Below are 25,781 nucleotides of genomic sequence, written 5' to 3' on the forward strand. Positions count from 1 at the left end.
GACCTCCTATGGGAAGGATTGTGTATGTGACGTTTCTATGGTAATATCTCCATCCCATAATAATATCATCCATTCCTTCCTGTCTAAAGACTTCATTCACAAGGCTGGAAAAGTCGGTATTGTGATCCCTCAATAAATTATTGGGGTGATATATATATATTATTATGATTATTGGAGTGATCTATATATATATATATATATATATATATATATATATATATATATATATATATATATATATAAATTATTGGGGTGATATATATATATATATATATATATATATAATATATATATATATATATATATATATATATATATATATATATTATTATTGGGGTGATATATATATATATATATTATTATTGGGGTGATATATATATATATATATATTATTGGGGTGATATATATATATATTATTGGGGTGATATTGATGAGATATTAGTTATGAATGTCCAATCATTGTGATTTGGGGGAGATAACTGATCAGTATGACTCCTCCCCCTCCCCTCCCCCATTAATAAAAAGCTTTTTTTTGCTGCAGTGGACAAGAAATCCAAATAAAATAAAGAAATGTTCTCTTTGTGGGGTGCAGAGGTGACATTTGGGGGAAGGAAGGAATGGATGATATTATTATGGGATGGAAATATTACCATAGAAACGTCACATACACAATCAGACTGTGATAGAGATCGGAGGGAGAAGGAAGGAGTTTTGCTGATTATTTGATAATATAATAATGGGGATGATTTGGATAAAGAATATTTATCAGATACGGAATCTTCTGAACACCAACAAAGAAGGAAATGTATTTGTTATACTGGGAGTCTGGATCTTCCAGCACCTGAAATTCCCACCGAGCTTTATCTGACAGAGGAGATGATATAAAGATCAGATTGTGGCTTATCAATCACTTTAATATCCCTTCTGTTCTATAATTCTATGAAAACAAATAATCAATAATTTGATCGATGAGTGTAGGTGACTTATCCAGAGTACTTTTTGTATCTATCACTATCCATAATACTTACCAATTTCGGTGTCTGTATATCGATGATGTCCATTGACTTTACAGCCGGAACCGAAACATCCAACAACGGCTCTGAAACAGCCGCGCACAATCCTCTTCATTTTGGGGGGCTTTTTGGTTGGGGTATCTGCAGGCTGGTCACTGATACCTCCTACCATTGCCCCTCCTTTGCTGGCTTTCTCTTTGGTGTTTTTCAGAGAAAGAAGCCGATTACATTTAAATCGGTTCATTATTAGGAATAAAGAAACTCGCTTTAAATGTATGACAATAGAAATCGCAATGAAATTGAATTGAACTAAATCAAATCCAATAAAATCGCAAGAAATATCTCAGGAGAGATAAGAAGCACGTGTTCACTGGTCAGTGATCTCTGAGCTTCTGAGAGCTCACTGACCTGCATCTTTCTATATAGAGACTCAGCCTATGACATCATAGTCAGAGAATCAAGGGACCAATCAGATCGCAGAGTGCAGTCAGGTGACCTTTTTCTTTTTTTTTTTGAAAAATAACTGACGATTTTTCTTAAAGGAGCCACGTCCTTATTTGTGAGCTTTGTGAATTCAGCCTGTAGGATCAGTATACGGATCTAATAGGGATATACGGCTCCTGGAAGAACATGTTATTGTGAATGAGATTTAACCCTTACAGTCCCATGGCTGAAATAAAGATCTCTATTCTTATAACATTGTGAATGGAGCCTTAGAAATCCTCCATCAAATCTTTTCTTTTATTTTATCATTATTACACACCAATTATTTCTACATTTTTAACCCTTTCACTGCCAAATCAAATGTTTCCCCTTTCATTTATGAAACCAATTCCCCTCCCCCTTTTGTTTTTAACCCTTGCACTACAAAATCATAATTTTTTTTATTTTTAACCCTTTCTATGAACCATTTTTTTTCAAAACACAGATTTTTGTACGTTTTTTTTAACCCTTTCAGCGCCAAACCAACTTCTTTTCTTTTTTTATACCCTCCCCTCCCCCCATTATTAACCCTTTTACTGACAAAACCAAAATGTGTTTTTTACATTTCTTGCCCAAATGTAAAATTATCACTAAAGGAAAACTTGTTTATTGTTAGTGTTGGATGGAGTGGAGAGGGATTAGAGCCCCTGTCAGGTTTTTATTGCTGTCTGCGCCCCCTTTAGGGAGATTCATTCTCTTCAACTGCCAAATTCTTTCAGTTTTTAACCCTTTCACTACCAAACTATATTGTTCATTTGTTTCAACCCTTTAACTGTCAAACCAAGTAACCCCTCCCCCTCCCCTCCCCCTACACACACTCACATTTTAACTGCCACTTTCACTGCCAAATCATTTTTTTTATCTCTCCCCCATATGTTATATTGTAAATAAAGGAAAATGTTTTTATTGTTAGTATTGGATGGCGTGGAGAGGGATTAGAACCCCTGTCAGGTTTTTATTGCTGTCTGCGCCCCCTTTAGGGAGCTTCATTCTCTCTATTTACCAAAAAAAGTGAAAGAAACATTCCAGATTTTGGGTTGTCACCAGAACAGGAATTAGAGGGGAAATCCTCCAATGGGGACACTAGTTCTGGTGACACCCAGGGATGATGTCACTTTGGGAGGATTTCTCTCACTTCCTGTTGTCTCCTTCCATTTGTATCCCGGAGATCTCCTCTTTATATTTATCATTATATAGAGAGATTTCAGAATAAATGACCTTTTTTATAAGACTTTACATATTAACTAAATTATATATCACTCCTTTTTAAGGTCATTAATCGATTAATCTAAACAATAATCAGCCAACTAATCGATTATGAATATAATCGTTATACAGCCCTAGTGTGTGTGTATATTATATATATGTGTGTGGGGGAGGGGGTGACATGCATTGTGATATATGTATGTGTGTGTATATTATATATATCACAATGTATGTCACCCCCTCCCCCCACACATATATGTATGTGTGTATATTTTATATATATATTACAACGCATGTCACCTCCTCCCCCCACACACATTATATATATATATATATAAATATCACTAACCAATAGCGAAGCTCGGTGGGAATTTCAGGTGTTGGAAGATCCAGACTCCCAGTATAACAAATACATTTCCTTCTTTGTTGGTGTTCAGAAGATTCCGTATCTGATAAATATTCTTTATCCAAATCATCCCCATTATTATATTATCAAATAATCAGCAAAACTCCTTCCTTCTCCCTCCGATCTCTATCACAGTCTGATTGTGTATGTGACGTTTCTATGGTAATATTTCCATCCCATAATAATATCATCCATTCCTTCCTTCCCCCAAATGTCACCTCTGCACCCCACAAAGAGAACATTTCTTTATTTTATTTGGATTTCTTGTCCACTGCAGCAAAAAAAAGCTTTTTATTAATGGGGGAGGGGAGGGGGAGGAGTCATACTGATCAGTTATCTCCCCCAAATCACAATGATTGGACATTCATAACTAATATCTCATCAATATCACCCCAATAATAATATATATATAGATCACCCCAATAATATATATATATATATATATATATATATCACCCCAATAATTTATTGGGGGATCACAATATCCGACTCTTCCAGCCTTGTGAATGAAGTCTTTAGACAGGAAGGAATGGATGATATTATTATGGGATGGAGATATTACCATAGAAACGTCAATCCTTCCCATAGGAGGTCCAGTGCAGTCATGGCAGTTATTGTCATGGCGACACAGCCCCAGCCAGCTGCCTCATTTGCATATAAGGAGTAAACAAGTCCATATAAGGCAGTAGGGGGAGGAGTCCAGTGATGACATCAGGCAGCAGCGGACTCCTGATGTGTATATCCACTTCAATACCGGGACAATTCTGACACCTCGCTCCTACATGTAAAAATCATCATTTTTTTGCTAAAAAATGACATAGAACCCCCAAACATTATATATGTTTTTTTAGCAAAGACCCCGGAGAATACAATGGCGGTTGTTGCAACTTTTTATCTCACACAGTATTTGCGCAGGAATTTTTTGAACGCGTTTTTTTGGGGAAAAAAACTGTTTACTGTTTTGTTTTGTTTTTTAAACAGTAAAGTTAGCCCAATGTTTTTGCATTTTGTGAAAGATGAAGTTACGCCCAGTAAATAGATACCTAACATGTCACGCTTCAAAATTGCACACGCTCGTGGAATGGCGCCAATGTTCGGTACTTAGAAATCCCCATAGGCGACGCTTGAAATTTTTTTACTGGTTACATGTTTTGAGTTACAGAGGAGGTCTAGGGCCAAAATGATTGCTCTCGCTCCAACGTTCGCGGCGATACCTCACATGTGTGGTTTGAACAACGTTTTCATATGTGGGCGGAACTTACGTATGCGTTCGCTTCTGCGTGCGAGCACACGGGGACAGCGGCGCTTTAAAACATTTTTTTTTTTTTTTTATTGTATTATATTTTATTTTTTTTATTTTGACACTTTTTTGAAAAAAAAAAAAATTGATCACTTTTATTCCTATTACAAGGAATGTAAACATGCAATATGTCATGACAGGTGCTCTTAATAGTGAGATATGAGAGGTCAATAAGACCCCACATCTCACCACTAGGCTGGGAAGCCTGAAATAAAAAAAAAAATAAAACGATCGCCGCTTTGTTTTTTTTAATGGAGAGGCCGGGTGTGACGTCATAACATCGCGCCCGGCCTCCGACGATCATAGAGACTCCGGGGACCACCTAAATCTCTATGATCTACATCCGGCGCCGGCGGATCCACTCTCCGTCTCACCGATCGTAACGGTGAGTTGGAGCAAGCACCGGAGGGCGGCTGGAGGGGGGGACGTCCCCTCTCGCCTCCCATAGGAACGATCAAGCGGCGGAACGGCCGCTATGATCGTTCCTATGGTGTAGAGATTCGCCGGCTGAAACCGGCAATATCTGAATGATGTCTGTAACTACAAAGCCCAGGACGTCATATGATCACTCCAATAATAATCTATATATCACCCCAATCATTTATATTATATATATATATATAGATCACTCCAATAATAATATATATATCACCCCAATCATTTATATTTTATATATATATATAGATCACTCCAATAATAATAATATATATATATACCAATCATTTATATTATTGGAGTGATCTATATGTATATATATATAAAATATAAATGATTGGGGTGATATATATATATATATATATATACATATAGATCACTCCAATAATAATATATATATCACCCCAATCATTTATATTTTATATATATATATATATAGATCACTCCATAACATATTTACACCCCCTCCCCCACTGATATATATATTATTATTGAACGATGATGAGTTATTTAATTTATTGATCAATTTTGGATTGGAGGATTGGATATTATAGCGCCCTGTACCCCATTATTTCTATGATTTATATTGCTGGGGGGGGGGGTACAATTACTATCATATATCAGTGATTGGGAGGGGAGGGGGGGTCACCTATTTCTGGTATATAGTATATATCCATTACCCGACCATTCCTCACCATACACACCTCTGATAGTTCTATTGACAATCAATCACCCCTCCATATAATAAATGTCACTTTATTACACCCCCCATAAGAAAGCTACATCTGTCTGTATAATCACTGGGGGGGAGGGGGGTGTAATGATCACTGGGGGGGAGGGGTGTAATGATCACTGGGGGGAGGAGGGGTGTAATGATCACTGGGGGGAGGAGGGGTGTAATAATCACTGGGGGGGGAGGAGGGGTGTAATGATCACTGGGGGGAGGAGGGGTGTAATAATCACTGGGGGGGAGGGAGGGGTGTAATGATCACTGGGGGGAGGAGGGGTGTAATAATCACTGGGGGGGAGGGAGGGGTGTAATGATCACTGGGGGGAGGGGGGTGTAATGATCACTGGGGGGGAGGGGGGGTGTAATGATCACTGGGGGGAGGAGGGTGTAATGATCACTGGGGGGGGAGGGGGGTGTAATGATCACTGGGGGGGAGGGAGGGGTGTAATGATCACTGGGGGGGAGGGGGGGTGTAATGATCACTGGGGGGGGGGGGGGGGGTGTAATGATCACTGGGGGGGGGGAGGAGGGGTGTAATGATCACTGGGGGGGAGGGAGGGGTGTAATGATCACTGGGGGGGGGAGGAGGGGTGTAATGATCACTGGGGGGGAGGGAGGGGTGTAATGATCACTGGGGGGAGGGGGGGTGTAATGATCACTGGGGGGAGGGGGGGTGTAATGATCACTGGGGGGAGGAGGGGTGTAATGATCACTGGGGGGGGGAGGAGGGGTGTAATGATCACTGGGGGGAGGGGGGTGTAATGATCACTGGGGGGAGGGGGGTGTAATGATCACTGGGGGGAGGGGGGGTGTAATGATCACTGGGGGGAGGAGGGGTGTAATGATCACTGGGGGGAGGGGGGTTGTAATGATCACTGGGGGGGAAGGAGAGGGGGGTGTAATGATCACTGGGGGGAGGGGGGGTGTAATGATCACTGGGTGGGGTAATGATCACTGGGGGGAGGGGGGGTGTAATGATCACTGGGGGGGAAGGGGAGGGGGGTGTAATGATCACTGGGGGGAGGGGGGGTATAATGATCACTGGGGGGGAGGGAGGGGTGTAATGATCACTGGGGGGGAGGGGGGGTGTAATGATCACTGGGGGGAGGGGGGGTGTAATGATCACTGGGGGGAGGGGGGGTGTAATGATCACTGGGGGGGAAGGGGAGGGGGGTGTAATGATCACTGGGGGGGAGGGGAGGTGTAATGATCACTGGGGGGAGGGGGGGTGTAATGATCACTGGGGGGAGGGGGGTGTAATGATCACTGGGGGGGAAGGGGAGGGGGGTGTAATGATCACTGGGGGGAGGAGGGGTGTAATGATCACTGGGGGGAGGGGGGGTGTAATGATCACTGGGGGGGAAGGGGAGGGGGGTGTAATGATCACTGGGGGGAGGAGGGGGGTGTAATGATCACTGGGGGGAGGGGGGTGTAATGATCACTGGGGGGAGGGGGGGTATAATGATCACTGGGGGGGGGAGGGGGGTGTAATGATCACTGGGGGGGAGGGAGGGGTGTAATGATCACTGGGGGGGAGGGGGGGTGTAATGATCACTGGGGGGGAGGGAGGGGTGTAATGATCACTGGGGGGGAGGGGGGTGTAATGATCACTGGGGGGAGGGGGGGTGTAATGATCACTGGGGGGGGGGGGTGTAATGATCACTGGGGGGGAAGGGGAGGGGGGTGTAATGATCACTGGGGGGGAGGGGGGGTGTAATGATCACTGGGGGGGAGGGGGGGTGTAATGATTACTGGGGGGAGGGGGGGGTGTAATGATCACTGGGGGGGAAGGGGAGGGGGGTGTAATGATCACTGGGGGGAGGGGGGGTGTAATGATCACTGGGGGGAGGGGGGGGTGTAATGATCACTGGGGGGGTGTAATGATCACTGGGGGGAGGGGGGGTGTAATGATCACTGGGGGGGAAGGGGAGGGGGTGTAATGATCACTGGGGGGAGGGGGGGGTGTAATGATCACTGGGGGGAGGGGGGGTGTAATGATCACTGGGGGGAGGGAGGGGTGTAATGATCACTGGGGGGAGGGGGGTGTAATGATCACTGGGGGGAGGGGGGGTGTAATGATCACTGGGGGGGAAGGGGAGGGGGGGTGTAATGATCACTGGGGGGGAGGGGGGTGTAATGATCACTGGGGGGGGAGGGAGGTGTAATAATCACTGGGGGGGAGGGGTGTAATGATCACTGGGGGGGGGTATAATGATCACTGGGGGGGAGGGGGGTGTAATGATCACTGGGGGGAGGGGGGGTGTAATGATCACTGGGGGGGAGGGGGGGTGTAATGATCACTGGGGGGAGGGGGGGTGTAATGATCACTGGGGGGAGGGGGGTGTAATGAACACTGGGGGGGGTGTAATGATCACTGGGGGGGAGGGGGGGTGTAATGATCACTGGGGGGAGGGGGGTGTAATGATCACTGGGGGGGAGGGGGGTATTTAGAAGTAAAAAAACAAAATAGTTTGATTTCCAATATTTCATCATAGAATCCATTCAATCAATAATCGTTTATCATCGTCATGGTGATGGGAATAATTGGTGTCGGTCCAGCACAGGATTTATAGGGAGATTTATGAAGCACCCCGTGATGTTTGGGGTACCGTACCCCGGATTTCTATGGGGGATCTAATAAAGGGGGTCCGACCCGCTACTAGCAAGGGGGAAATAATAAAGTGGCCGGTGAGTGTACAGTATATATACAGTATCTGACAAAAGTAAGTACACCCCTCAGTGACATTTGTGTAAATCTTTTCTTCTCTCTTTTCATGTGACAACACTGAAGAAATGACACTTGTCTACAATGTAAAGTAGTGAGTGTACAGCTTGTATAACAGTGTAAATTTGCTGTCCCCTCAAAATAACTCAACACACAGCCATTAATGTCTAAACCGCTGGCAACAAAAGTCAGTACACCCCTAAGTGAAAATCTCCAAATTGGGCCCAAAGTGTCAATATTTTGTGTGGCCACCATTATTTTCCAGCACTGCCTTAACCCTCTTGGACATGGAGGTCACCAGAGCTTCACAGGTTGTCACTGGAGTCCTCTTCCCCTCCTCCATGATGACATCACAGAGCTGGTGGATGTTAGAGACCTTGCGCTCCTCCACCTTCCGTTTGAGGATGTCCCACAGATGATCAATAGGGTTTAGGTCTGGAGACATGCTTGGCCAGTCCATCACCTTTACCCTAATGTCTGTGTGTTGAGTTATATTGAGGGGGCACCTAATTTAACACACCTGCTCCCCATTCACACCTGAGACCTTGTAACACTAACGAGTCACATGACACCGGGGAGGGAAAAGGGCTAATTGGGCCCAATTTGGACATTTTCACTTAGGGGTGTACTGACTTTTGTTGCCAGTGGTTTAGACATTAATGGCTGTGTGTTGAGTTATTTTGAGGGGACAGCGGGAGATCGGCGCTCTGTGTGATCCGGACACTGATAGGCTTCATGTACACGGGACATTTTTACAACCTCTCCTGAATGATTTAACTTGACAGATAGTAACCCGCGTTTAAAACGTCCGTTTTTCCACGTTTACGTTTAGAAGCGTTAGGCAAAAATTACAATTTTTTTTTTTTTTTTTTTTAATATTAAAAAAAAAAAAAAAAGCCTGTAAACGACGCGCGAGTTACCACGTTTAGTGTCTGAAACGTCGGAAACTTTGGCGTCTAAAATTATTTTTTTTGTCTTCAAAGAAAAGCCTCAAAACGCAACTGCCTAAAAACGACATTAAACAAACCTGTGTACACATAAGAGAACATTGGAGGAGTTCAGGGGCAGCTGAAAAAAAGCGTCCAACTGCCTCTGAACAATCGTTTACCAACAGCAGTGTACATGAGGCCTAAGGCTGCAGACATGATACAAGAGACGGTCAGAGTGAGGACATGATACAAGAGACGGTCAGACTGAGGACATGATACAAGAGACGGTCAGACTGAGGACATGATACAAGAGACGGTCAGACCGAGGACATAATACAAGAGACAGTCAGACTGAGGACATGATACAAGAGACGGTCAAGAGACTGAGGACATGATACAAGATACAGTCAGACCGAGGACATGATACAAGAGACGGTCAAGAGACTGAGGACATGATACAAGAGACGGTCAAGAGACTGAGGACATGATACAAGAGACGGTCAGACCGAGGACATGATACAAGAGACAGTCAGACTGAGGACATGATACAAGAGACGGTCAAGAGACTGAGGACATGATACAAGAGATGGTCAGAGACTGAGGACATGATACAAGAGACGGTCACAGAGTGAGGACATGATACAAGAGACGGTCAGAGTGAGGACATGATACAAGAGATGGTCAGAGACTGAGGACATGATACAAGAGATGGTCAGAGACTGAGGACATGATACAAGAGACGGTCAGAGACTGAGGACATGATACAAGAGACGGTCAGAGACTGAGGACATGATACAAGAGACGGTCAGAGACTGAGGACATAATACAAGAGACGGTCAGATCAAGGACATAATAAAAGAGACGGTCAGACCGAGGACATGATACAAGAGACAGTCAGACTGAGGACATGATACAAGAGACGGTCAAGAGACTGAGGACATGATACAAGAGACGGTCAGATCGAGGACATGATACAAGAGACAGTCAGACTGAGGACATGATACAAGAGACGGTCAAGAGACTGAGGACATGATACAAAGAGGGTCAGAGACTGAGGACATGATACAAGAGACAGTCAGAGTGAGGACATGATACAAGAGAGGGTCAGAGACTGAGGACATGATACAAGAGACGGTCAGAGTGAGGACATGATACAAGAGATGGTCAGAGACTGAGGACATGATACAAGAGATGGTCAGAGACTGAGGACATGATACAAGAGATGGTCAGAGACTGAGGACATGATACAAGAGACGGTCAGAGACTGCATTTTTCCTGAGCTTTTTTTGCACTAAAAGGTGCCAATAATGGCCAACAATAAATTCATATTAATTAATATCCTCAATTAAATGTAATAATTCAAATATAATACAATTGTATATAAAAATATGAATATTTTTTAAAAATATGTCATTTTCAGTTTAGGCACTCAAATTTCCATTCGGTGCACCCCTAATGTTTCTGAATTACGGAGTGTCCAGAATCAGAGCCTGTTGGTGTCGTTCGGACCGGGATCTGTTTCTGGCCACTTACAGGACACGGTGTCCCCGCACATGAAAAAAAACGCACATCTAGAAATGGCGACACCAGAGAGAATCATTTTATTACACGACTACTGAGAGATTCTACATCACTTCCATTAAACAAACTGCATTTCAATATATAGAATTTTTCTGGTGATAGAAATCCGCACTGCGGCACACCCGGGAGATGGCGAGGGGCGGGGGCTGGTGGGAGGAGCCTGGATCACCCGATAACCCCCCCAGCTGCCTTATGAGGCGCTGACCAGGGCAAGCTCCCGCAAAACACTGGACCCTGAAAACGCGGCATTACAAGCTGATCCGTATGACAAGAGGCTGCTGAAAGGAGAACAAAGGAATATCGATCGACACAAAGACTACGGGGGACAGGAAAAGATTACAAATCAAACAATCGATAATATAAGGCATTTGTCAGATTGGCAGAGAGGGGGTGAGGGCCCCCCTCCCCCTCGGGGGGTTATTGGGGTGAAATCAAACTGTCGGCATTCATAGAAAGATTTGCTGGAGGTGGCAGATAACTTAAAACGTGAAATAATTGAGCAGGCCTTTCTCAGTTCCTCCATCTTATCAATGCGACTCGGAGACGAAGGTAACATTGTATGCAAAGACGTCGTAGAGAGTTTGACCTGGAAATAAAAGAATGATGGAGTTCAGGAATTGTTGGACGGGACGTGTTCCTTGAAGCCTTCGCTCTCCCGCACCAGAGCGCGCTCCAGGATGACACGCCCCTCTTTGTAGCGCTGGCTGTCCTCCGTGGCAAATTCGTAGATCCAGCCCAGCTTGCTGTTGCAGTTTTTGCAGCTGACGTCCCGCACCATGTGACGGCTGGTGAGCATGACACGGTCCTGGACTTCACTGTACTGCAAGTTTACCATCTGCAGGGGAGAAGAGAAGAGAAACTTTAGTGGAGACGTCATCATGGAGGGGCGGAGACACACAATGTACGGGACAAGAGATCACCTAGAGGGGCGGAGACACACAATGTACGGGACAAGAGATCACCTAGAGGGCGGAGACACACAATGTATGGGACAAGAGATCACCTAGAGGGGCGGAGACACACAATGTATGGGACAAGAGATCACCTAGAGGGGCGGAGACACACAATGTACGGGACAAGAGATCACCTAGAGGGCGGAGACACACAATGTACGGGACAAGAGATCACCTAGAGGGGCGGAGACACACAATGTACGGGACAAGAGATCACCTAGAGGGGCGGAGACACACAATGTATGGGACAAGAGATCACCTAGAGGGGCGGAGACACACAATGTACGGGACAAGAGATCACCTAGAGGGGCGGAGACACACAATGTACGGGACAAGAGATCACCTAGAGGGGCGGAGACACACAATGTACGGGACAAGAGATCACCTAGAGGGGCGGAGACACACAATGTACGGGACAAGAGATCACCTAGAGGGGCGGAGACACACAATGTACGGGACAAGAGATCACCTAGAGGGGCGGAGACACACAATTTACGGGACAAGAGATCACCTGGAGGGGCGGAGACACACAATGTACGGGACAAGAGATCACCTGGAGGGGCGGAGACACACAATGTACGGGACAAGAGATCACCTGGAGGGGCGGAGACACACAATGTACGGGACAAGAGATCACCTAGAGGGGCGGAGACACACAATGTACGGGACAAGAGATCACCTAGAGGGGCGGAGACACAAAATGTACGGGACAAGAGATCACCTGGAGGGGCGGAGACACAAAATGTACGGGACAAGAGATCACCTGGAGGGGCGGAGACACACAATGTACGGGACAAGAGATCACCTGGAGGGGCGGAGACAAACAATGTACGGGACAAGAGATCACCTGGAGGGGCGGAGACACACAATGTACGGGACAAGAGATCACCTGGAGGGGTGGAGACACACAATGTACGGGACAAGAGATCACCTGGAGGGGCGGAGACACACAATGTACGGGACAAGAGATCACCTGGAGGGGCGGAGACACACAGTGTACGGGACAAGAGATCACCTGGAGGGGCGGAGACACACAATGTACGGGACAAGAGATCACCTGGAGGGGCGGAGACACACAATGTACGGGACAAGAGATCACCTGGAGGGGCGGAGACACACAATGTACGGGACAAGAGATCACCTGGAGGGGCGGAGACACACTATGTACGGGACAAGAGATCACCTGGAGGGGCGGAGACACACAATGTACGGGACAAGAGATCACCTGGAGGGGCGGAGACACACAATGTACGGGACAAGAGATCACCTGGAGGGGCGGAGACACACAATGTACGGGACAAGAGATCACCTGGAGGGGCGGAGACACACAGTGTACGGGACAAGAGATCACCTGGAGGGGCGGAGACACACAATGTACGGGACAAGAGATCACCTGGAGGGGCGGAGACACACAATGTACGGGACAAGAGATCACCTGGAGGGGCGGAGACACACAATGTACGGGACAAGAGATCACCTGGAGGGGCGGAGACACACTATGTACGGGACAAGAGATCACCTGGAGGGGCGGAGACACACAATGTACGGGACAAGAGATCACCTGGAGGGGCGGAGACACACAATTCACCATTAAATCGCTATCCCGACATAAAAAAAACCTCATTACATCCCAACTTCCCCGTGTCATGTAAATCACCACAACGTCTTCTCACACAACCCCGCCCCCTTTTTTTATAATAAAGTCTTTGCTTTGTCAGTGATAACAAGTAGAAGAAACCCTGATCAAGTCCTCATAACTAAGTGTATGTTGTATCAGTGGAGTCACTAGGGTTGGTGTCACCTGGTGCAGTAAAACATGGTGTCACCCCCCCCCTCCTGTCTAGGCTGTCCAGCACCATGCAGGCAGAGCAAGTTCACGGGGCGCACCCCAAACCAGCCCCTGTAAATGATAGTATAGGGTGGTATAGTGCCAGGTCGGGATGGTACAGGGCAGGTCGGGGTGGTATAGGGCAGGTCGGGGTAGTACAGGGCAGGTTATAACTCTATGTAGTGACACTGTGCAGTGTGCAGAGTAACTTAGTGTAAATAGCATGCCTCATGCCTGCAGATGAAGACTCAGGCCGGGCTGCTGTGTCCTCGCCTCTATGTGCTTCAGCTGCGGGATCAGCCATAGTGAAGGAGTCTGTGGGAGGAGTGGAGGAGGCAGCCACACCCCCAGCTCTGCCCACCAACTTCGGCTCACTTGGGGATATTAGACTGAGTGAGGAGTGTTACAGGCAGCCTACCCCTCATGGCTGGATGCCGTACTCCCACCGCTCTGCTACAATACAGTAATACAAAGCAATACAGTTCAGTGTTTAGCGGCGGCCCTGGTGTCACCCCTCTGGTGGGTGTCACCTGGTGCGGGCCGACACCCCCCCCCGCACCCCCATAGCAATGCCACTGTGTTGTATGATCCATCACTCTCAGGAGGAATCCAACGTGTGACACCGCTCTGTATAGCAGTGTGTGCAGCAGGAAATACCTTCCCCCTGCCTGTCTGCCTCCTGTGTATTGGCACATAAGGAAGAGAGCGATGCACACAGGAAGTGAAGGTGAAAGTGCTGCTATAGGAGGAAGTGGTGATGTGACCACGTCTTCTCCTCAGAACACACCGCTACTGAACACGTGTGCCTCTCTATGTCCATTACAACATACAACTACCATATCGCAACTCTGACACCTCACTAAAGGATATATGTATACCACAAACAAGAAATACAAGTAGAATGCAAAAATATAGAACCTTTTAATTACTTAAAGTGGTTCTAAGGCCCCTTTCACACTTGTGAGACTTGTCCTGTGACTCGGGACTTCAAAGTCGCATGACAAGTCGTACCCTTCGATTTCCAATGAGCACCATTCATATCGGTGCAACTTCAAAGTAGTCCCTGCACTACTTTGATCCGACATGAGGTCCATAGACACAGGCCTTGCTTCAAGTCGCGTCAAAATCGCAACAAAGTCGCTGTAAAAATTGCAGCAAAATTGTGCGACTTTCTGTGCTAGGAGCCTGATATTAAAGTAGGGCGGGCACAGTGGTGTAGTGGGTGGGCACAGAGGTGTAGTGGGCAGCACAGTGATGGAGTGGGCGGGCACAGTGGTGTAGTGGGCCGCACAGTGGTGTAGTGGGGCGGCACAGTGGTGTAGTGGGGCGGCACAGTGGTGTAGTGGGCCGCACAGTGGTGTAGTAGGCAGCGCAGTGGTGTAGTGGGCGGCACAGTGGTGTAGTGGGTCGCACTCTCACCTAGCAGTAAAAAGGGTCGCTGGTTCAAATCCCAATCACAACACTAACTGCATGGAGTTTGCATGTTCTCCCTGTGCCTGTGTGGGTTTCCTCCCACATTCCAAAGACATGCTGGTAGGCAGAGGCGTTGCTAGGGGGTGGCTATTGAGGCTATAGCCCCGAATCTGGGGCCCATAGCCCCGAGTCTCTAGGGCAGGGGTTGGCACCCGGCCCGCCACCGCCGAATGCGGGCACCTGGCCCGTGGAAATTTTCGCTGCTGTCCCCTTCATTGGACAGTGGTGAGCGCCCAGTATCACAGGGCTGGATGGGGGCGGGAACCGCAGGAGTTGACTTTTTCATTAAACAGCAGGTGATTGGTTGCTGGACAATCCTAGCAACCAATCACCAGCCTGTTAATGTGAAAAGTTAACTTCTGTAGTTTCCCCCCCCCCCCCCCCATCCAGCTCTGCTTGCTGTACACCTGTGTAAGGTAAGAGTTCTACTTACACAGTGTATGTGGTGGGGTGCAGGGGACAGAGGGCACTACAGTGGGGGGGTGCACTGCTCAGCACTGGTGAGGCTGCATTGCTGGGCACTGAAGGCTGCATAGATGGGCACGGCTGAGCCCTGCATTGTTTATGTAGCCAACTCCTGAGCCCTGGGGCTCTCTGGGGACCCTGATGTAAGGGGGGCTCTGGTTACCCTGATGTAAGGGGGGTGGGATCTCTGGGGACCCTGATGTAAGGGGGGTGGGATCTCTGGGGACCCTGATGTAAGTAGGAAGGCTCTCTAGGGACCCTGATGTAAGGAGGGTGGGATCTCTGAGGACTCCGATGTAAGTATGAAGGCTCTCTAGGGACCCTGATGTAAGGGGGGGTGGGCTCTCTGAGGACTCCGATGTAAGCAGGAAGGCTCTCTAGGGACCCTGATGTAAGGGGGGTGGGCTCTCTGAGAACTCCAATGTAAGTAGGAAGGCTCTCTAGGGACCCTGATGTAAGGGGGGTGGGATCTCTGGGGACCCTGATGTAAGGGGGGTGGGATCTCTGGGAACCCTGATGTAAGTAGGAAGGCTCTCTAGGGACCCTGATGTAAGGAGGGTGGGCTCTCTGAGGACTCCGATGTAAGCAGGAAGGCTCTCTAGGGACCCTGATGTAAGGGGGGTGGGATCTCTGGGGACCCTGATGTAAGGGGGGTGGGATCTCTGGGGACCCTGATGTAAGTAGGAAGGCTCTCTAGGGACCCTGATGTAAGGAGGGTGGGATCTCTGAGGACTCCGATGTAAGTAGGAAGGCTCTCTAGGGACCCTGATGTAAGGGGGGTGGGCTCTCTGAGGACTCCGATGTAAGCAGGAAGGCTCTCTAGGGACCCTGATGTAAGGGGGGTGGGATCTCTGGGGACCCTGATGTAAGGGGGGTGGGATCTCTGGGGACCCTGATGTAAGTAGGAAGGCTCTCTAGGGACCCTGATGTAAGGGGGGTGGGCTCTCTGAGGACTCCGATGTAAGTAGGAAGGCTCTCTAGGGACCCTGATGTAAGGGGGGTGGGCTCTCTGAGGACTCCGATGTAAGTAGGAAGGCTCTCTAGGGACCCTGATGTAAAGGGGGTTCTGGGGACCCCGATGTAAGAGGGGGTGGGCTCTCTGGGGACCCTGATGCAATGAGGGGGGCTCTGGGGACCCTGATGTAATGAGGGGGGCTCTGGGGACCCTCATGTAAGTAGGGAGGCTCTCTAGAGACCCTGATGTAAGGAGGGCTCTGGGGACACTGATGTAAGGGGGGGGCTCTCTGGGGACCCTGATGTAAGCAGGAAGGCTCTCTAGGGACCCTGATGTAAGCAGGAAGGCTCTCTAGGGACCATGATGTAAGGAGGGTGGGCTCTCTGAGGACTCCGATGTAAGTAGGAAGGCTCTCTAGGGACCCTGATGTAAGGGGGGTGGGCTCTCTGAGGACTCTGATGTAAGTAGGAAGGCTCTCTAGGGACCCTGATGTAAGGGGGATGGGCTCTCTGAGGACTCCGATGTAAGTAGGAAGGCTCTCTAGGGACCCTGATGTAAGGGGGGTGGGCTCTCTGAGGACTCCGATGTAAGTAGGAAGGCTCTCTAGGGACCCTGATGTAAGGGGGGGTGGGCTCTCTGAGGACTCCGATGTAAGTAGGAAGGCTCTCTAGGGACCCTGATGTAAGGGGGGGGTGGGCTCTCTGAGGACTCCGATGTAAGTAGGAAGGCTCTCTAGGGACCCTGATGTAAGGGGGGTGGGCTCTCTGAGGACTCCGATGTAAGTAGGAAGGCTCTCTAGGGACCCTGATGTAAGGGGGGGTGGGCTCTCTGAGGACTCCGATGTAAGTAGGAAGGCTCTCTAGGGACCCTGATGTAAGGGGGGTGGGCTCTCTGAGGACTCCGATGTAAGTAGGAAGGCTCTCTAGGGACCCTGATGTAAGGGGGGTGGGCTCTCTGAGGACTCCGATGTAACGCCCCCTGCTGGTAGGTTAATTTGCTTCTGTCTAAAATTGGCCCCAGTATATGAATGTGAGTAAGCTCCTTGAGGATAGGGACTGATGTGAATATACAATGTATATGTAAAGCGCTGTGTAAATTGACGGCGCTATAAGTATCTGAAATAAATAAAATAGTCTTTTTTTTTTTTTTTTTGTTAAAGTGGTTGTAAACTCTGTTACAGCACCTCAACCTCCAGGTAATCCTGTAATAAAGGCCTATAATAAAGCTTAGGCCTCATGCACACCAGACGCTGTTAAACTCGTGTTCAGAGGCAGTTGGACACTTTTTTTCAGCTCATAGACATATGAAGGGATCATGCTTAGTGCGTCCCCATTCACATAATCATCACACTGCCCACCTATCCACCTTGTAGTATTGTTGGTAACAGACCTCCAATAGGATATAATGGACTATAGTAATCAGTAGGGATGAGCCGAACACCCCCCGGTTCGGTTCGCACCAGAACCTGCGAACAGACCAAAAGTTCGCACGAACGTTAGAACCCCATTGACGTCTATGGGACTCGAACGCTCGAAATCAAAAGTGCTTATTTTAAAGGCTAATTTGCATGGTATTGTCCTAAAAAGGGTTTGGGGACCCGGGTCCTACCCCAGGGGACATGTATCAATGCAAAAAAAAACTTTTAAAAAACGGCCGTTTTTTCGGGAGCAGTGATTTTAATGATGCTTAAAGTAAAAAAAAAAATGAAATATTCCTTTAAATATCGTACCTGGGGGGTGTCTATAGTATGCCTGTAAAGTGACGCGTGTTTCCTGTGCTTAGAACAGTCCCTGCACAAAATGTCATTTTAAAAAAATCTCATTTAAAACTGCTTGCGGGTTTAATGTAATGTCGGGTCCTGGCAATATGGATGAAAATCAGTGAGACAAACGGCATGGGTACCCCCCAGTCCATTACCAGGCCCTTTGGGTCTTGTATGGATATTAAGGGGAACCTCGCACCCAAATTAAAATAAGGAAAGGTGTGGGGCCACCAGGCCCTATATACTCTGAACAGCAGTATACAGGCTGTACAAACAAGACAGGGACTGTAGGTTTGTTGTTAAGTAGAATCTGTTTGTAATTTTGAACGGGTACATTTTTAACGTGTTTAGCTCCAGCCAAAAAAATCTATTTTTAAGCTTTTTGGAAAACATAGGGAAGGGTTATCACCCCTGTGACATTTGTTTTGCTGTCTGTGCTCCTCTTCAGAAGATTTCACCTCACTTTTTGTCCCAATGACAAATGTTTTTATAAAAATTTGGGGTCTTTAGTGAAACAAGGATTGGTGATAAAGCATCAGTGGAAAGGAGAAAAGTTTTTCTCATATTAACTATTATAGGAGAGAATTTCCCTTCCTTTGGGTAGATTTTATCTCACTTCCTGTTGTCTCCTTCCGTTTGCAAGTAGGAGTCGTTTGTAAGTTAGATGTTTGAAAGTAGGGGCCTGCCCTATATACTCTGCATAAATTTGCGCCTTAGGTGTTGTTGTGGCCACAACACTGTAAGCCCTCACAGGGCCCTGCTGTGAAATATTAGATCAAGAATTGTAATTACATGCCCCTGTTGAACAAGGGCAGAAGAATTGGGCCTTAGCCACTGGTGCTGGTGCCACAACACTGCAACCCCTCACAGATACTCTAGTTGGAACGCAGGAACGAGCCCTGCTGCAAAGTATTGCATCAAAAATTGTAATTACACGCCCCTGTTAAACAGGGGCTGAAAAATTGGGCCTTAGGCACTGGTGGTGGCGCCCAGAACCAAAAATATTCTTCCAAGCTATCAGCGTGATCATTGAGGAGGAAGAGGATAATTACTCAGGGATAGTCACTCAGCATCAGCATAGGCAGTGTTTGAAGGGATCTGAGATTTCATAAAAAATATTCGGTTACATCAGCATCTGGTGCTTGGTAGCTGGTGGTGATCCAAGACTGATTCATTTTTATGAAGGTCAGTCGATCGACCGAGTCAGTGGACAGACGCACCCTGTGATCGGTTACAAAGCCTCCAGCAGCACTGAATGTGCGTTCTGAAAGAACGCTGGATGCAGGACAGGCCAGTAGCTCAATTGCATACTGTGCAAGCTCTGGCCAGTGATCCATCCTCAAGACCCAGTAACCCAGAGGATTTTCGGTGGAAAAGGTGTCCAAGTCTGATCTTGCCCCTAGGTATTCCTGCACCATGTAAAACAGACGCTGGCGATGGTTGCTGGAACTGATCATACCTTGGGGCTGCGGACCAAAAAATTGTCTGAACGCATCGGTCAGACGGCCACCTTCTCCACCGCTCCTTCTTTGACTGACCGAAGCCTCAGCAACACGTTGTCCAGAAACAGGAGTTTGTAACCTCCCAGTCTCTGGGAACGCGTTGCACAGACCTTTCTGCAAGGCCTCCCGAAGATGTTTCATCCTCTGCTCCCTCTGCGATGGCAAGATAAGGTCCGCAACCTTACCCTTGTAAAGTGGATCAAGGAGGGTTGCCAGCCAGTATTGGTCCTTCTCCTTGATACCACAAATACGAGGATCCTTCTGCAGGCTTTGCAGGATCAGGGAGGCCATGCAGCGTAGGTTTGCTGAGGCATTCGGTCCGGAGTCCTCTGGGTCACTAAGGACGACATGGTCTGCAGCCACCTCCTCCCAGCCACGTACAAGTCCATGTGTTTCTTGGGACTGATCCCTTAAAGACTGCTGCTGATTCTGAGTGCCAGGCTCCACCTCCATACTGACACAATCCTCCTCCTCCTCCTCTTCCTGTGTGATCAGTGGGCACGCAGGAACACTGTCTGGATAAAGGGGACCTTGAGAGGTAAGGAAGTCCCCCTCTTCCTCCCTCTGTTCTGCCTCAAGTGCCCTGTCCATTATTCCATGCAGCGTGTGCTCCAACAGGTGGACAAGGGGGACAATGTCACTGATGCATGCTCTGTCACTGCTCACCATCCTCATGGCCTCCTGAAATGGTGACAGGACAGTGCATGCATCCCTGATCATGGCCCACTGTCGTGGGGAAAAAAACCAAGCTCCCCTGACCCTGTCCTGGTGCCATAGTCGCACATGTACTCATTGATGGCCCTCTGCTTCGTGTGCAGCCGCTGCAGCATGGCCAACGTTGAGTTCCACCTGGTGGGCATGTCACAGATTAGGCGGTTCTTGGGCAGGTTAAACTCCTTTTGGAGGTCCGTCAGCCGAGCACTGGCATTATATGACCGGCGGAAATGCACACAGACTTTCCTGGCCTGCCTCAGGACATCCTGTAAGCCCGGGTACCTGCCCAAGAACCGCTGCACCACCAAGTTAAGGACGTGAGCCAAACAGGGCACATGGGTCATTTGTCCCTGTCGGAGGGCAGAGAGGAGGTTGGTGCCATTGTCGCAAATCACCATTCTTGCCTTAAGTTGGTGTGGCGTCAACCACCTCTGAACCTGCCCCTGCAGAGCTGACAGAACCTCTGCCCCAGTGTGGCTCCTGTCCCCCAAGCACACCAGCTCAAGCACAGCATGGCATCTTTTGGCCTGTGTACGTGCATAGCCCCTTGAACGCCTACGGAGCACCGCTGGTTCCGAGGACAAAGCACAGGAAGAGGCCATGGAGGAAGAAGAAGAGGAGGGGGTGGAGGAGAGAGGTGTGTCACAATCATTAGTAGTGGCATTTTGGAGGCGTGGTGGCGGAACAACCTCCAACACTACTGCACCTTGTCCTGCATCCTTCCCAGCTGCCAGCAGAGTCACCCAATGCGCCGTGAAACTTAGGTAACGTCCCTGTCCATGCCTGCTGGACCATGAGTCAGCGGTAATATGCACCTTACCTCTGACCGCCCTGTCCAGCGAGGCATGGACATTGCCTTCCACATGCAGGTAGAGAGCCAGAATCGCCTTCCGTGAGAAAAAGTGGCGTTTGGGTACCTGCCACTGAGGAACCGCACATTCCACAAACTCACGGAAGGGGCAGAGTCTACCAACTGAAAAGGCAGCAGTTGAAGTGCTAGCAATTTTGCCAAGCTAGCATTCAACCGCTGGGCATGTGGATGGCTGGGAGCAAACTTCTTTCGGCGGTGCAGCAGCTGGGGCAGGGAAATTTGCCTGGTACAATCTGACGTCGGTGTTCCGAAAGCAGATTGCCCACAAGTACTTGGCTGTGACACACCTAATTCTACACCTTCATTCCTCTCAGTGCAGGTCTCAGAGAGGACTGAAGGTATAGTGGGGTTGGAAATCTCAGCTGATGAGGAGCAAGGAGAGGTACTCTTTGTTCTTTGGTGTGGGTCTTTTAGATACGCTTGCCAACAAACTGCATGGCAGGTCAACATATGTCTGGTCAAGCATGTGGTACCCAAGCGGGAGATGTTTTGGCCACGCGAGATACGCTTGAGACATATGTTGCAAATAGCAGCGGTGCGATCTGATGCACTCGTCTCAAAAAAGGCCCACACCAAAGAACTTTTTGAATAACGCGCAGAGACTGCAGCGCCCTGCACATGTGGAGCTTTGGGGTGTGATGCAGTCAATGTGCTGCCCTTAGGCTGGCCCCTGGAGGGCATCCTGCCTCGTTGGTGATGTGCCGCCTCCTCCTCCTCCTCCTCCTCTCTCCTATCAGGCACCCACGTTGAATCAGTGACCTCATCATCCCCTCCCTCCTCATCACTGGAGCAAATCTGGCAGTATGCTGCAGCAGCGGGAGCATGACTGCCAGATTGCTGTCCTTCTTGGGCACCCCCTCTGTCCGTGCTCATGTTACTGCCTTCATTGAGCTCAGTATCATCATCAGAGCTTTCTAAACACTGGGCATCCTCCTGGAGCATGTACCCAACACTGTGGTTAAACAGTTCGGGGGACTCCTCAGGAGGACATGGTGGGGCTAGGGAAGGAGTCACTGATGACATTGAGCCGAGGGAAGAGGCCGCGTTGGCAGCTGCTTTGCCAGACAAAGTACCCTGAGCATGGATGAGGAGGATGAAGACGGCTTGGTCATCCACTCTACCAAGTCTTCCGCATGTTGCTGCTCAACACGGCCAGCTGCCGAAAAAAAGGACAATCGTGTCCCATGGCCACGTGCTGATGAGGATGCACCGTCTCCCCGACCAGCACTGTTGCCTCTAGACACAGAGCCTGCTTGCCCTCTTTTATTGGCTTGTGACTGTCTGCCTCTCCTTGTTGGCCTTCCAGACATACTAATGGCCTACAGTGAGATGTAGCTGCACAAAGCTGGGATGTATATATATATATATATACTGATTATACTGCAGCTAGCAGAATCAACTGTAGTATTATTAGTATGAGAACACCAGCAATTGTCTTCAGGTAGCTTTAGGTGCACAACACTGTGCAGAGGACGCACTACACTAACTGTAAATACTGTAAAAACACCTGCCTTCCTGTCAGTATATTAGGAAGAGAATAACAGGAACGGATCTAGCTAAACTGAATACAGTATATATATATATGTATACACACACAACACCTGGGATGTATATATATATATATATATATATGTACACAATACACTGTAAGTGCAGCTAACTGACTCGCCTGCCTACTCTATCTAACTTAAATCAAATGACTCTGTCTCTCTCTCTCTCTCTCTATCTCTCCGCCGCCGCAACACACTACACAAGGCCGCCACGCAGGCGGCCTTATATAGTGTGGGGCGTGTACTAAACCCCCTGAGCCATAATTGGCCAAAGCCACCCTGGCTTTGGCCAATTACGGCTCTCTGTACAGACAGCGCTGTGATTGGCCAAGCATGCGGGTCATAGTGCATGCTTGGCCAATCATCAGCCAGCAATGCACTGCAATGCCGCAGTGAATTATGGGCCGCGACGCGCCACTCGAATTTGGCACGAACGGCCCATAACGTTCGCTATTCAACGAACACTAAAAACAGACGATGTTCGAGTCGAACATGGAATAGAATTTAACGATACATTTCTAGATGGTAAAATTAGTTATAGTTTTAACAATAGCTCTGGTTCTTGCCAGCTTTGGTATCGGGATAACTAGGTAGCCCACAAGTGTGCTTCAACTGTAGTTTGGTATTAATGCGGATCTACAGCTTATAAGGTAATTTCCCTAATGCAAGAGGTTCATGCGTCCTGGTGAAACTTGTCCCAGCATCTTATGTCGCGGCCGATCGTGAGGATCTGATGGCGCTAGAGAAGGTAGGAATGGCAGGGACAGCTGGAAGGGAATTGTTTGTACACGGTGGGGGCTTGAGCTTATGAAACGATTGAACAATTTCTCATCCATAGAGGATGGGATGTTTTCATGTAACTGTTGAAGCTACAAGGAAGCTCCCACAGCCCAAGGGGGGTTTCTGGGAATTCATAAGTAAAGATTGTTATATCTGGATCGGGGAAAGTAGTGACAAAGTTCAGGCCCATATGGATAAAGCAAGGCCAGAGCTATAGCTAGTGAAGGTTGGAATCCTTTTAAGGGTCTGGGAATCTTTGGGGATTTAATTTTTTTATTTTCCATCGGATGATGGTTGAAGGAAGTAGGATTATATATACTCATGTTGTTTTTATTTCTATTCCTTCTATATGTCGTGATGAGGTGTTCCTGTTGTCTGATTGGACGAGTGAACAGAGCCCGAGCAGATGACCTCACCAAGATGAGACGCCCCGAAGCCCAGCCCACGTACAAGACACAGAGGATCCCAGACCGACCGGCGATTACTACAGCTCACCATGTCGTGTCCTCCCTATAAGTCATCCCTCCTGAAGAACAGAGTCTACATGTCAAGCGGCGTTTTCCTTTTTATGGACTATAAGGACTGATACATTCCCAGGTGTAAGAAGAAGATCAAGATTCATCGAGGGACACATGGGAGGATATGACAAAGAGGAGGAGCTGTTGTGGAAATTTTTATTAATGTATGTTGTCAGATACCCCCCCAGTGTCGGTTTTGCTGTGAGGGTATTCGCACATACAGACGTTGGTGGAACATCATTGGATGCGGAAACCTTCCTGTGGATACGGCAGATCTGTTTGCCCTTTTAAGGATGTTTGTTCATGCATCTACACTCCTAAGTAAGCAGATCTGCGTATATGGGAACCATAGTATAACCATACAAAGTTATGGCCCACTGAGCCATGATAGAGTACAGCTCGCGTCATTGGTAGCAGTGCGAATGTGCACACGATCGTGTTCGGAACCATGTGCTCGCCGCATGGTTTTGCACACCACCGTCTGCACACGTCACTACTGCATTTCTATTTTTTAATATATACATGTGTGTGATTGGTTCTTTTGAATGAATACAAGTGTCTGATTGGCTGATTCTGAAGCCAGCACCCTGTTTTGTTATCCATGTGTTTAGTATAAATAAAAGCAGCCTGGCCATTTCTCTTCAGGATGATACTGAGCTCGAGGTGATACCAGCGTCTGTCTGTGTTACTTGGAGAGATAAACGAGCGCGATTTCCCGGCATTATACAAGAGGGCTGTTTGTGTTTTAAGCGCAGAGAAATGATATGCCTATAGGGAGAAGCTTAGAATTTCCCTGACAATAGTATAGATGTTAACATCAGGTACCACTGGTGCAATGGGCTGTATCAGGTTATTGATGGCTCTGAGATCCTGTGTGAACCTATAACCCCCCCCCTTTGGTTTGGGTATTGGATTCATAGGTGTGTTGTAAGGAGACACAGTGGGTTTAACAACCCCACTCTGGAGTAAGTCCTCTATAACAGGTGTAATTCTTTTTCCTCACTGAGAGGATATTGTTTTACATAGATTGGAGATGTGTTGGGTTTGAGTGTTGCCTTGTAAGGTGTGCAATCTATGAATCCTACATCAGTGGGGTGTTCTGTCCAGAAGTGTAGAGGACCTTCCTGTAATTCAGTCTCTAAGTCTTGGAACAACTGAGCTGTAACATGTTCTGTTATGTTAGTTGGAGGTACAATACATACCGTAGGTGAAGTTACATCGACTCCCCCTTGTGGAGAAAATTGGATGCCAATCTGAAAAACACCAAGTAAATCTCGACCTAACAGGTCAACAGGGCAATTTGGTATTATCATTGTAGCAATAACTCTCGGTGGAGCTGCTGGTTTAAAGCGGGCTGTTACCGTCACCTTCATTACCTCTATTTCACCAGAACCGGGTCTAGGGTCCCGTTGAGTTTAACACCACACAATGTAGGCACCGGACACTTGAGTATCTTTTTCAATGCTTTAATAAACGTAAATTGAAGGAAGCAGCAGGAAAGAGGAGGAAGAAGAGTTGCAGGGAAGTTCGAATACCTTTTCTTAGTGTAGTATTAGGAATTCAAAGCTTGTAGATGAATATACTCTCTCTGTAGAGCTGAAT

The 25,781-nt window shown here is 47.7% G+C and overlaps 1 protein-coding gene across 1 annotated transcript in view; it reads left to right on the forward strand.

The window, feature by feature from the left end:
• Positions 1–24,841, forward strand: part of LOC141124113 (uncharacterized) — a 63,612-nt gene extending 38,771 nt beyond the window's left edge. The window contains exon 6 of the mRNA XM_073612194.1: positions 24,013–24,841. The gene's annotated coding sequence lies outside the window, so the exon portion shown is untranslated. The remainder of the gene's footprint in view (positions 1–24,012) is intronic.
• The last annotated feature ends 940 nt before the right edge of the window (positions 24,842–25,781 follow it).

This window comes from Aquarana catesbeiana, linkage group LG01 (genome assembly GCF_042186555.1).
Source record: "Aquarana catesbeiana isolate 2022-GZ linkage group LG01, ASM4218655v1, whole genome shotgun sequence".
Taxonomy (NCBI): Eukaryota; Metazoa; Chordata; class Amphibia; order Anura; family Ranidae; genus Aquarana; species Aquarana catesbeiana.